The sequence below is a fragment of the Tenebrio molitor genome, chromosome 4 (genome assembly GCF_963966145.1).
Source record: "Tenebrio molitor chromosome 4, icTenMoli1.1, whole genome shotgun sequence".
Taxonomy (NCBI): domain Eukaryota; kingdom Metazoa; phylum Arthropoda; class Insecta; order Coleoptera; family Tenebrionidae; genus Tenebrio; species Tenebrio molitor.
The window spans coordinates 14527565-14533958 of NC_091049.1; the positions used below are offsets into that span (position 1 = coordinate 14527565).

At 36.5% G+C, this 6394-nt stretch overlaps 1 long non-coding RNA gene across 1 annotated transcript; it reads left to right on the top strand.

Annotated features, from left to right (window-relative positions):
• The first annotated feature begins 5470 nt into the window (after positions 1–5470).
• Positions 5471–6394, top strand: LOC138129090 (uncharacterized). Its single transcript, XR_011159065.1, has 2 exons — positions 5471–5848; positions 5973–6394. It is a non-coding gene; the product is annotated as an uncharacterized lncRNA (long non-coding RNA).

The following is a 6394-nucleotide window of genomic DNA, read 5'->3' on the forward strand; positions in this document are numbered from 1 at the left end:
ACAGCGGAATCGTGAACAGAACCAGGAAACCGCGCATCACATGCAAGAATTCGACCCTCAGAATCACCAATCATCATAACATTTATGCTGTGAAATCCTTTTCTATTAATATAAACATGAGGAGGGTGATTCTCATCAGTGATCGGTGGAGTTACCATTGCAATATGCGATCCATCAATGCATCCTAAAACACCTCTAAAACCTGTTTTTTCAAAAAATTTCTGTTTTATTTGGGCCTTTTCGGCAGGTTCTGTCGGAAATTGAATCCATTCGGGCATTAATATATCAACAATAAGGCGACAAACTTCATTTACTGATCGACTAATCGATGTCCGACTAACAGAAACCCAGAAAAAAGCACCTACTGCATGCTGATAAGATCCTTTTGCCAAAAAATGCAGAGTGGAGAGAACTCTCAAAAAAAGTGGTAAGCCGGTTGATCTGATGCGGCCTGGAACGTAAGGCCTCAACCATTCAATTAAATTTTGGGTTAATTCTTTAGATAACCTAAAGTTATTCATAAATTCACTGTCTGGAGCCTCGAATGGATTAATTTGGTCACGCAGACGTCGGCGTTCAATTCGCATGTGATTTCTACGATAATAATATGTTTTTTTACAGATAAGAATAGGGTGGGTATATGAAAAACGCTTTACCTTCTGTCATATTCATCTAGCAGAAGATATATTATTATTGGGACAACTCTGTCGGCGTTGTTCATGTTTATATTTGTGATAGTGAGTCGGTAAAATCGGTAGAACCAGGCAGAAATAAGAAGAAACCAAACGTCAAGATTACATGGAGTGACATTTATTATGACTTACAGAGGCTTTACAGTGCTTATGGTGACGATTTGTCGCACCATAAATTTACAGTGACTGTAAGCTATAGAATGTATGTTACAGAGACAATTTCCCTTAGAGAATCCTACTTTGTGTTACAGACTGTAGCTTATAGAGTTATAGAGTTACAGTGGGCAACTTTTGCTTAGAGAATAGCACCATAAGTGTGAGTATACCGGGACATTTTTTAACGCTGAACATAGCCTAATTCCCTATGTTCAGTTTTCAAAAGCACAAATCAATGCGTTGTGGTTGCTATGCAACCAATTATTACACAAATCTGACAAAACAAAAATGGTCGGCATGTCGACGTTCTGTGTGTCGACTAGAAATGCCATTCAAGATGATTTAAGCAAAGTAAATTGTTTTTTGTAAAATGTATTAATCAGGTAACAGGAACAGGTAAGGAATGATAAATTACTTTATTAAATATTCGAAGTGGCCACCTTCACGTTCTAGACAATATGCCAGCCTATTGTGAAAACCTTGAACACAATTTCTAATGAAATTAGGATCAAGCTCGTCGTCAGTATTATTTATCATTACATTATTATAAATTTTATTTTTTAAATGCCCCCAAAGAAAGAAGTCATTTGGGGACAAATCTGGTGACCGAGGTGGCCAAGCTGTTGGCCCAAATCTTCCAATCCAACGTTCCCCAAAAATTTCATTTAAATAACGTGTTATCATGGCAGTGGAATGTGGGGGAGCTCCATCCATTTGGAACCAGACATCGTTGACATTCAAGTTTTGAATTTGGGGTATGATTTGTTCCTGAAGTAGTCGCAAGAACGAATTTGAATTTAAATTTCCTTCGATGAAAAATGGACCAATTAATGTGTTATTCATAACTCCTGCCCACACATTAACCCTACGGTTGTATTGTGTCCTTGTTACATTTTGGAGGTGTGGATTAGTTCTTGACCAATATCTGTAAGGATAGGAATAACAAAGGAAAAGGATATGAAGGAATAACTGGATCAATGGAGACTAACCGATAATTTTGGGAATTTACTTCACCATCAAGTGTAAATGATGCTTCATCTGTAAATACTATTTTTTCTAATATGTCTTCGTTGTCATCTATTAAATTAAACATTTTTTCGCAAAAATCTGTTCTTTTAATTTTATCTTCAATACTTAGTAGCTGGTGATTTGTAAATTTATAAGCTTTATACTTAAATTCTTTTAAAACTTTTCGAATTGACGTAGAAGAAATTCCAAAGTAGTGGCTGGTCGTTCGTAATGAAGACATGGGGTTCTCTTCTGCATTACACAAGATATTTAACTTATTTTCCTCTGTCAAGACATCATTTCTTCTAGTTCGTTTTTGGTGTTTATATTCGACGCATCCGTGGTTATTAAATTTTGATATGATACTAAAAATTGTTCCAACTGATGGAATTGGACGATCAGGATAAGTGACGGAAAATATGTCACGCACATTTCTAATGCTATGATGTGCATGGTATAAGTGCATTATTTGTATTTTTTCTTCAGTTGTATACATTTTTTTAAATTAATCAACAACAATTCAAACAAGTTGAGAATTTTATTTAAAACTGTCCGGCAGTTATTTTGGTTACCATGGTTACTTGATTTCATACATGCACTGATGTGTGCTTTTTAAAACTGAACATAGGGAATAAGTATGGACTCTGTTCAGCGTTAAAAAAATGTCCCGTGTTAGGCTATGAATCCAGCCAATAACAGAGCACCATTTTCTATTACGCTAATCCGGCGACAGATGGCGCAATAATATCTAAGACTGTCAAAATTGTGTAAAATAGTGAAAATGGAAAGTGACTCCGACGAAGAATTTTCATTTACGCCTCCAACTATCCGTGAGGTGGCGAACAGTACGTATCGATCATTACTCCCTGAAAAATCGAAATCAAAATACGAATTGGCGTACGCGCAATTTATGAAATGGAAACTTCAGAACAAGATTACAATAATCTCGGAAAACGTAATGACAGCTTACATGCAGCAATTATCAGAACGGATCAAACCATCAACTCTCTGGACTACTTATTCAATGTTAAGGACATTTAAGTATCCAAGAAAATGTCGACATCTCAAAATTTTGCAAGCTCCGATCGTTCCTTAAACTGAAGTCAAGTGGGTACAAAAGCAAACAATCTTGCGTTCTGTCTTCAAACCAAATAAAGCAATTTATAAGCCAAGCACCTGATAATAAATTCTTATTCACAAAGGTAAAAAAACTAACAACAACATAACAATGTTATTATGTAAAAGTTACTATTTATTGGTTATATTAATATTTGGAATCTCTGGTGGATGTCGGAGAATCTAGTTAAAAAACTTAAAAATACATCATGTTCGTGATTTAGGAAACGAACTACAAGTTAAGCTCATTGACACCAAAAATAAATCCGATCGCGTGTTCATTGTACCAGGAAAGTTTTACAACATCACTAAAAAGTATATGGATCTTCGTTCTCCAGACATGGAACAATTTTTTTTTGAACTACCAAAATGGAAATGCTACAAGCAAGTAGTTGGAATTAACAAAATTGGCGAGCAGCCGAAAATAATAGCACAATATTGAAAATTGCCCAACCCTGAATTGTTTACCGGCCACTGTTTTCGGAGAACAGGAGCCACTATTTTAGCAGATGCTCGAGGAGACATATTAACGGTGAAAAATGTTGGTGGTTGAAAATCAACCCAAGTCATGGAAACTTATGTGGAAGAATCGTTAGACAAAAAAGAAAAAATTGGAAACACTATATTAAATTCTATTAGAAATTCCAAAGTTCCAATAATACAATCGATGCCATCTACATCATCTACATTGAGCAGTCATCCATCTGGAACTACATCGCCTTCAACTTCTACGCACGTCTCCACATCTCTTCCATTTACAGTTGAACATCATAATTTGCAGGCCGCTTTGGATTTATTACAAACAATAAACAATAATTTAAATACCATTTATCAGAATTGCACATTTCATAGTTGCACTTTTGTAATAAAAAAATAGTGTAATTTTCAAATATAATTTATTTCTGTTTACAGTTATTTAATGTTGGCAACACTGGTCGTAGAAAAAATAAACTGTACAACTCGGCTGGATTGTCCATATCGCATTCGTCCGTTTGAGGCCCTCACTACGCTCGGGCCCCAAATCTCGTTCTCATGCGATATGGACATCATATCCACCCTCGTTGTACAATATACTATTAAAGCTCTGTGGGTCAGACCCAAAGGCTGTGTTGGAAACCATTGTAACAGGAGATGAAACAATGGTCTTGTACTATGATCCGTTGTCGAAAAGGGAACCGATGGAATGGCGGCGTAAGGGTGAAGAACCCCAAGAAAATTCAGAGTTTGCCAATCAACAAAAAAGGTAATGGCCACAACCTTCCGGGACTGTGAGGGAATCCTTCTTATAGATTTAAAAAAAACTAACACCGCGGTCAATGGCAAATATTATGCAGCATTGCTTCATAAATTGCGAGACAATATACGGGAAAAGAGACGGGGGAAGCTAACCAGAGGCGTTCGGTTACTGCATGACAATGCGGCAGTTTATGCTGCCGGAGTCATACAAGCCGCCATCCTGGATTGTGATTTCCAGCGAATCAACCATCCTCCTTATAGCCCAGACGTAGCCCCCAGCGGTTATTATCTATTTGGATATTTAAGAGAGATCTATGTGGGCGACGTTTTAATGATGATAATGAGCTGAAGACAGCAGTTGCGACCCATTTTGACGATAAACCAAAAGATTTTTTTTGAAAGATATTGAGTTGTTAATTAAAAGATGTAACAAGTGTACTGAAGCTAAGGGAGATTACATCGCAAAATAATTTAAAAAATTTTGTTTTATTTTGCCTCCTTCATTGTCAGTCCCGGTAATTCTGCCGCTACCCTCGTATGTATACGCATTTTTTTGAGTATTTGAAGAAAACATAAAGTAATAAATAGTCAAATTAGTTTCCAGTCTGAAATTCCTTGTAGTTTTATAATTTTTATTCATGTTATGACTACCTAAGGTGATAAGCCTTTAGCTACCTGAGTTGATCCGCTTCGGATTCTAGTCGACCATCTCTAAGACTACTCGGACATCATTATGAAGGATTAAAAATTTTGGGACTCTACTCGGACTCCGGTTGAAAACACCTAAATCGGGCGTATACGAGTTGGGACCGGTACCTGAGATAATCCTCGCTCCAATTCATCCGCTTAACGCCCCAAGGTATCCCCAATCCGGGGACCGCCTAACCCGATAAGGAGTAGGGCCGCCCGGGCCAACAACTATAGTTGCTGCCAAGATATACTGATAATGTATTCAGTCTTGTACTTCAATTCAATAACTATTGTCACTGTTAGCGGATTTGGTTTATAACCATTACAAAAGAACCGCTCTAGACGGTCAGCACTACCTGGCGTTCTTCAGGCAGTCTTTACAGGCAAAATATCTTGTCCAAGCACTTATCCCTAATGAACTACTTACACGTTGCCAGTCTCCTCGTTATGGGGACTGAATACATTATCAGTATATCATATATCTTGGCAGCAACTATAATTATAAAAATGAATGATGGAACATTCCAATTTTGTACTTCGTTTTTTAAGCAACTTTTTACAATGATTACTTTTCGAATTTTAATGGAACGCACCCAAGAATTGTCAAATGTAAGGTAGAACCGACAGATGGCGCTGCTATTTTCATTTCTTCAAGGCCATCTGAATCAAAAAGCTACGCTTATAAGGCCGTTTCAATTTTCGATTTTTCCATATAAACTTTGTTTCTGTGACATTTCGGGCGGCAGAACCTTTTTGCGCTCCATCTACCGATTTCGAACGCAATTGATTGAGACTTTTTCCACCTTTTCTTTGAGGTTAAGTGCTTAAAACGTCAATTAAAACATGAATGCAATAAAATATCTAAGATCCGAGCTTTTTTTGGACACATTCTGGGCTAGCAAAATACTAATAAATTAGAATTGCAAAAAATCATGAAATCATAACACAAGGTAGGTTAGAACAATTTATAACTTTAACATTTTTCTGCAAAGGAGTTTGTTCTGGATTGCACATTTCTTCTTTAATAAATCTGTTTTTTCTTGACAAATATGTATTATCTAAAACTGGTTTCAGCGTTGCAGTTATTATCAGCTCGCAGATCTGATTTTTATGTACCAGACAAGATGAAAGTATTGGATTTTCTAGCAAATGAGGGCCCATTATCTCAACCATTTGGTGGAATATACTGCGCAGAAATACTATTTACTTGAATTGATTTGGATGTCATTGGAACAGTTGGAATGATGAAAGACTCTACAGGATTTTGGGGTACAGGAATTTCAACCGGAGTTTCAGTGGGAAAAGCCTAAAAAACAAAAACACTAATAAGATGATAGTAATTAATACCTGGAGGTTCCTGATTAGGACTTTGAAAAGTAATAAGTAATTAATCGAAAAATGAGAAGAGGAAGCTCATTTTGTTTTCTCATATGTCGTGGTTGACTTCGCTTCTATGTATATTTCATGTAGCAATAAACACCACAAGTCTTTTTTAA